The 7888-nt window shown below is 45.1% G+C and overlaps 1 long non-coding RNA gene across 1 annotated transcript; it reads left to right on the plus strand.

The window, feature by feature from the left end:
- Positions 1 to 313: 313 nt before the first annotated feature.
- Positions 314 to 7133, plus strand: LOC139225886 (uncharacterized). Its single transcript, XR_011587170.1, has 3 exons — positions 314 to 389; positions 3084 to 3259; positions 5976 to 7133. It is a non-coding gene; the product is annotated as an uncharacterized lncRNA (long non-coding RNA).
- The last annotated feature ends 755 nt before the right edge of the window (positions 7134 to 7888 follow it).

A 7888-nucleotide genomic window follows, 5' to 3' on the forward strand; every position in this document is an offset into this window, starting at 1 on the left:
CCCCAACATTCCGCACACACCTTGTGGCTCCGTAAAAGCTTCTCGTGCTGGGGTGGGCCGGGCCGGGCCGGGCCGGGCCGCTGTCGCCGCGGCAATCCCCTCGCCTCTCGCGCTGTTCCAATAATATTTGAACTCGGAACCAACCGTTTCGGTTTGGTCGAAACTACAACTCCCGACAGCCCACGCGGCGAGAGGCGCGTGACACAAACACGCGTCACGTGAGCGGCTCCCGCGCCCGCCGCTTTGTAACCATGGCAACGGCGAGTCAGAGCCCCGCCCCCGCGCCTAGAGTAGGCTTCCGCACTGCTGGGAGGGAAGTGGCTGCTGCTGGATTGTTGGCTGCACTTCAGTCCCACTCCTAATCTTTGGGCACCTGGTGCGGGGAGCGGGTAAGTCGGAGGACCTCCTCGTAGGGCAGCTTCTGGGCCTGGCCAAGGTGGCCATAAACTTTATGGCTACCTTGGGTGGTCGAGGGAGTCGTTCAGCCCGACTACCTGCCTCTCTTCCGCCCTGCGTTCGCGCCCAGGTGTCCCTGGAGATGGAGCACACAGTGCGCACCAGCACGCTCAAAGCCTTCTGCGACTGGAGGGACTGGAGTGCTTCATCACCCCAGGACTTGTAATTTTAATTTTTTTAAGTCACAGTCTTTATTGATTGTGCCCCTTTAAAAAAGGGGGCACATGCTTAACTTTAAATAGGCAATTGCTCGCAATGAGAAGAGTCAGCACAGGCTTCCAGTCGCCTTCGTCTCCATGCCCACTTCTTTGGCGAGGAGTATTCCCCCTCGCACAGCTGACCCTTTCTCCCGTTTTCAGAATTCTCATTCTACCTGGAGCCCTCCCCCTGGCCTCTTACCCTGTCTGCATCTTTTTATTGGGAACTGCCAGCCTGACATCGGCCATTTCAATTACTCTGTTCCCCTCACTCACCTACCGCCATCTGAACTTGCAGCATTCCGTTCTCTCAGATCCAACCCCAATATGCCATTTAACCAGCTGCCAATGCTGGTGCTGTTGTTGGTTGGCAAACCGACCTCTGCCTTCTGGAGGCTGAATGTTAACTCACCTACACCTCCTCCAACTTCCCCCTGGACCATGACCCAACTACCGAACATCAAGCCATTGTTTCGAAGACTATCATTGATCTCAGCACCTCTGGAGATGAGCCTCCTCCACAGCCACCAACCTCATAGTTCCCCAACCCTGCACAGCCTGCTTCTACCTCCTTCCCAGGATCCACAAACAGGACTGCCCTGGTAGACCCATTGTTTCAGCCTTTTCTTGCACCATGGAACTGATTTCTTCCGATCTTGGCTCTATTTTTTCTCCCCTTGTCCAGTCTCTTCCTACCTACATCTGCGACTCTTCCGACGCCGTCCGCCACGTTAACAGTTTCCAGGCCCCAACTATCTCCTTTTCAGCATGGACGTTCAATCCCTCTATACCTCCATCCCCCACCCAGGCGGCCTGAGGGCACAACCAGTCCCCATCTACCATCACCTTCCTCCGCCTGGCTGAACTTGTTCTCACGTTGACCAACTTCTCCTTTGACTCCATTCACTTCCTCCAAATTTAAGATGTTGCTATGGGAACCCACATGGGTCTTAGCTATGCCTTTTTATGGGTTAGGTGGAACATTCTTTGTTCCATTCCTACTCGGGTCCCCTCCCTCACCTCTTTTTCCGGTACATTGATGAATGTATCGGTGCCATTTCCTGCTCTCGCCCTGAACTAGAAAGTTTCCTTCACTTTGCTTCCAATTTCTACCCTTCACTCACCTTCACATGGTCCATCTCCAACTCTTCCCCTCCTCGACTTCTCTGTCTCCATTTTACGCTATTGACAAACATCCACGACAAACCCACTGACTCCCACAGCTACCTGGACTACACTTCCTCCCACCCCACTTCCTGTAAGGTCTCTATTCCATTTTCCTAGTTTCTCTGTCACTATTGCATCTGTTCTGACTGCCACTTTCCATACTAGTGCTTCTGGTATGCCTTCCTTTTTCACTAACTGAGAATTCCCCTCTACCGTGGTTGACACGATTTATGCTAGAGTGTGACCTCATCCCTAGTTGTGCAACTGGGGATTTTCCACTCCCTGCTGCCAAGCTGCCATTTGTCTGATTTCCCAGCAAGCTCTATTTACTCCAACAGCCCTAAACCATGTCTGTTCCATTTCCTGCACTTGTGCTCTCACCCATTCCCGTCCCTCACCTTTCACTCCACCAGCCTCCACATTCAACGGATCATCCTCTGCCATTTCCACTACCTCCAACATGATCCAACCACCAAATGCATCTTCCCCTCCCCTTTCAGAATCCTGAAGGGACCACTCCCTCTGCGACTCCCTGGTCCACTCCTCAATCACCCTCAACACCCTGTCCCCTCCCCATGCCACTTTGCTGAGCAAGTGCAGGAGATGCAACATCTGCCCTTTTACCTCCTACCATCCCACTATCCAGGACCCCAAACATTCCTTCCAAGTGAAACAGCAATTTACTTGTACTTCTCGTAATTTAGTATACTATATTCACTGCTCACGATGTGATCTCCTCTACATTAGGGAGACCAAACACAGATTGGGTGACCGCTTTGTGGAACACCTCCATTCACTCCGTAAGCATGACCCTGAGCCTCCGGTCGCCTGTCACTTTAATTCTCCGCTCCACTCCCACTCTGACCTCTCCATTCTCGGCCTCTTACACTGTTCCAATGATGCTCAATGTCAGTTCAGGGAACAGCACCTCATCTTTCGATTAGACACTTTACAGCCTTCTGGACTCAACATCGAATTCAACAATTTCAGATCTTAACCTCTGCCCCTATTTTTTCACATGGCACCTCTTCTAGACCCATCTTTTGTTTCTTTACTTGTCCTATTAACAGCTCCTTTTGCTTTGCACTATCATACCTTTTATCTTTTAATCTCTCTTCCCTATCACAGACCTTCCCTTTTGTTCTTTCTTCCCCGCCCCCTTTTACTTGCCCCATGTACTTAAAACAATTACATCTCTAACTTTTTCCAGGTCTGACAAAAGATCATAGACTTGAAATATTAACTCTGTTTCTCTCTCCACAGATGCTGCCTGACCTGCTGAGTATTTCCAACATTTTCAGTTTTTATTAATGATACAAGACCCGAGACCAGAGGAGACCTCAGAGACTAGTCACTGGCTAGCCATGCCTCACTCCATTTGCGAGGGAAAAAAATCAGTTCCCAAATTAAGTAAAAAGACTGAAAGTAAAGAGCATAGGGTACATTTTGCCAATAAGTGCTCCTGGGCTGTGATGCTGTGCAAATTCTTAAAATTAGCCCTTGTTGCAATAACTTTCAAAACATACTGCTGCAGCAGTTGGTTGTGAGACAGGATCTGACGGAATCTGGCTACAGACCACCTCAGAGCAGCTACAGTCTGCCTGTGACAAACCATTTGATCAGATGGCGAGTGACTCACATCGAAGCAACATCCTCACCAAATATAACCCAGACCCTTTGCAGTATTACGAGACAAAATCCATTTACAAAAATGCTGCATTGGTTTTATCAGTACTAAATCAAAGGACACACAGGCTCAATGTACAGAAAAAAATGGACAGAAAACAAGATATTCAAGAGAGGAATCATCCACTGTTGCATTAGGAGATTAATATACTTCAGAACACAAGAACACCATTTTTGGTGTACACTAGATATTTTTGCAGATTCACCATCGGTCACTCCCATAAGTGGATCTTGCCTCCCCTATTATCTGGAGTGCAGCATTTCCTGTTCACTATCTAGATGAATGATAGCAAATATAGGGATCATAACAGAGAACCCTTCTGTGATACACCAGCTATTGGAATCTATTACATGATTTTCCTCTCTTCGAAATTCAGACTGGATATTCACTCCAAACCAAACACTCAGGCTTTTGAAACAAATACTTAGAATCATAAGGCAGATGAATAAACAGTAAATAATATAAACACAATTAAATATATATTTCACTACCCTCCTCATTACAAAAAAAGTCACCTCACTCTTCCTTTAAACATAGGTTTACTTGTCATAGCCACAATTTAGTTGAATTTCTCTTGCTCATTTACACCAAGTCCCATTCACTCATCACTCATGCTCGCTGACCTACATTGGCTCCCGGTTCAGCAACGCCTCAGTTTTTAAATTCTCATCTTTATGTTCAAATCGCTCGATGGCCTCACCTTGCCCTATCTCTGTAACCTCCTCCTGCCCTACAACCCTTCAGGATACGTGCACACCTCCAATTCAGGCATCTTGACATCTTAATTTTTCATTGCTCCACCATTGGCGGGCATGCCTTCAGCTGCCTAGGCACTAAGCTCTGAAATTCCTACCTCATCCTCTCCATCTCTCCACCTCTACCTCTCTCCCTTTACACCTCTCTACCTCTCTTCCTCTCCTCCTCTCCACCTTCCATCTCTACCTCTCCACCTCATCCTCTCCATCTCTACCTCTCCATCTCTCTACCTCTCTGCATCTCTACCTCACTACATCGATATCTCTCCACCTCTCTATCTTTCCACCTCTCCACCTCGCTACCTCTCCACCTGTCCACCTCATCCTCTCTACCTCTTCACCTCATCCTGTCCACCTCATCCTCTTTACCTCTCTTCCTTTAAGGCACTCCATAAAACCTACCTCTCTGACCAAGCTTTTGGTCACCTGTCCTCATATCTTCTTATGTGGTTTGCTGTCAAATTGATAGCACTCCTATGAAGCACATTGAGCTATTTTACTATGTTAAAGACGCTATATAAATGCAAGTTGCAGTTTGGCAATGATTTTAAAAATACACAGCTTTCTAGCTGTTGGCTGCCAGACTGGAACTGACTGAATCTGGCTACAGGCTGCCTCGGAGCAGCTAAAGAATGCCTGTTACCAGCCAACTGATCACCTGGCAAAGTGACCAACATCTAAGCAACTTCCTCACCGAAAGTAATCTAGACCCTTTGAAGTTTTAAGAGATGAGATCCAATGACAAAAGGCTGTATTTGTTTTATCAGTACTAGACTAAATAAACTTTTAAAGTGGCATCTGTGATTGTAAGGACCTCAGGAGAAGTCTGAGAAGGATCATCCACTTGGCACTTCTGGCTGAAGATGGTTGCAAACACTTCAGCCTTGTCTTTTGCACCCACGTGCTCGAATCCACCATCATTAAGAATGGGAATGTATGGCATTTTATGTAGACTCATTTTTCTCTGCTACTTTATGTCACCTCACTCCATCTATTCTTGATAACCTCTCCATAGAAATGTTTATATATTGGGAATGTCTAAACAAATCCTGTGTGATGTGGTTGCTGAGTTGACTGAGCTACAAGTCTCTGTTCCAAAGTGTGGGTTGATGGTGAATTCTGTGTAATGTTCCTTGCTGCATCTACTTATATTCAAAATTGATGGACGGGAAATACCCACTGGTACATCTAGCCTGTTCCATATAGTTCCACAATACAGGCACTCCTCACCCGTCCACAGCCATATAACTTCTGGGGAGAGGTGATAAACCAGATAAAAACCCTGGTACAATTAGGGCAGAAAATCTGGAAAATTCCTCGCTGGTCCCTTTAGGCAATCGAAACTGGCCCAGGAGATCACATTGGCCCTGATTTATATTACAGGATACCTGGTACGAGCTGATCTCTGCCCCAGCCAGAAACAGGTCCAGCTCCCTCTTGAAGGAATGCAGCAAATCAGCGTTCACCACTTGACATCCAACTTGGTTCTACTCTTACATAACTTCTAAGCTTGGCCCCTGCTCCAATTTGGTTGAAATAATTGGTCCACATAAACACAATCTAATCCCTTCACAAATTTTATAAACCTTGATCAAATCACCCCAGAATCTACGTTTCTCTAAAGTATACATATCTAGCTCTTTAAGTCTATCTGAGTAACTAAGGTGTTTTAAACTTGGAATTAATCGTGGCCCTCTTCTGCACCTTTTTCAGAGCCTCGCTATCTGTCATCGTCTGAGGAGACCAAAACTGGACACAGTGTTCTAACTGAGGCCTAACCGAGGACAACATAGTTTGCTTTGTTTTATAGTGAATTGTCTGGTGAATACAACTTATAACCCTGTTTGCTTTAGCTATAGCTTCACAGCATTGGTCATGAACCTTTAAAGAATGATGCACTAAAACACCCAGATCTATTTCTTTCAACACTGGCTTTAATTCTGTTCCCTGTAGGGTGTCAGTATACCCGGCATTTGATCTGCCCATTTGCATTGCACAACACATTTACCGGGCTGGTTGATTTAACAATAAGTTTGGTGCCCTGTGAGACGATGTTAGTTGTGATCTAAGATCATGTAACAGGGTGGGCCGCGATAAGGCTGTCATTATCCACGTCACCTGGAGCATATCATTGAACACTGCCCTCAGAGGAAATTCGCAGGCAGTCTATAAGATATCCACGCTGTTACACAGGAAACTTTGGCCTGGATATCTGGCCTTAGATATTGATGTTTAATTTTTTTTCTACTACCACACCAAAGAAGACCATGCATTTCTAAGTTAAACGTCGTTGGCCAAACATGGGCCCGCTCTTCAACACATCAAGATCTGTTTGCAGTAGATAGCATCCTCTACAGTCCTAGTACACACACATATCTTAGTATCGTCCTCAAACTTGCAGATTATTTCCCCAATACCTACATCTAAATGATTAATCAAAATAGTAAATGTTAGACCAATTTGTTGTAAAGGGACATACAAAGTATATGCAGTATATAGCGTTATAGCATGTTTGTCCTAATAGAAAGCATATAATTTGACGTTTAGCTGGTATATATGGGGGTAATGTTGACTGTGCATTAATGTAAAATGGGCAATAGCTATTACCCGTTTTACACCATCACACAAAATCAAAATAACCCCCTATATGTCTTGAATCTAACATCACAATTAAGGCATCACTTTGAAGTGTCAATAGAAAAAGAAAGCGTGTTTATTCTGACCAGGAGCACGTGTCAATCTGCAAACTTCCTTCACCAACAGCAATGAACTCTAATTAGCCTCAGAATTTACAATAAACAGATTTTATGGTCTTGAAGTGACAGGCCACTTTGAACACAGCTCATAGCAGCAGAATAATACATTCTGTGTTACCAGTACATAACCTTCCTGTCGTTATTAGGCAGATATCGTCTGACTTACTAGGATTGTAATGTATACAGCATTGCCAATAATTTTATAATGCGAACATGTTTAATGACAAGAACTACATGTTTCATTCTCAGTCTGTTCTGAACATGCCACGCCACCCCTATTTATAAGAATGGTACAGTCGTCGATTTCCCATTTTAAACGCAGATTTCTTCTGGCTTCTTATTATGGGAACTGATTTATACTGACCCCACTTTCTATCTATCTTGCTGCTGGAAACCTTTCTCTTTAGAGTTGTGCATCAAAAGATTTAGAATCAGAAAAAGAGGGATTGTGCAGAGGACGATGCTGGGGTAATTTTCTGTGTATCTCCTTAAAGATCTTGCAGCTTCATTGGTTTGTAGGATGTTGAATACGAGTTCTTATCATCTGGATCACGGGCTGGGCTGCGTGTCAGTGGTAATTTGGGGCAGGAAATTGTTTAGGTTGCTTCTAGTACTTGGAACAGAATTAATATAATGAATAGGTACAGATTTCAATAGTATTCGCATCTAAAAGCTTTTCATTGGCGATAATTGACATATTAAGTCTAAGACTGATTCTGGAGATTCCAGCTGCGGGGATATCGGGTGCTCCGCAGAGTGCTGCAAAGCGGTGTTATGTAATCGGTAGGGGATGGAGATTGGTCGTGGGCCTTTCCTTTATAATGTAAATTGTGAAGTTTGAAGGAGAGGGACTAAATTGGGTACCTTTTG

The sequence above is a fragment of the Pristiophorus japonicus genome, chromosome 15 (genome assembly GCF_044704955.1).
Source record: "Pristiophorus japonicus isolate sPriJap1 chromosome 15, sPriJap1.hap1, whole genome shotgun sequence".
In the NCBI taxonomy this organism is placed as follows: domain Eukaryota; kingdom Metazoa; phylum Chordata; class Chondrichthyes; family Pristiophoridae; genus Pristiophorus; species Pristiophorus japonicus.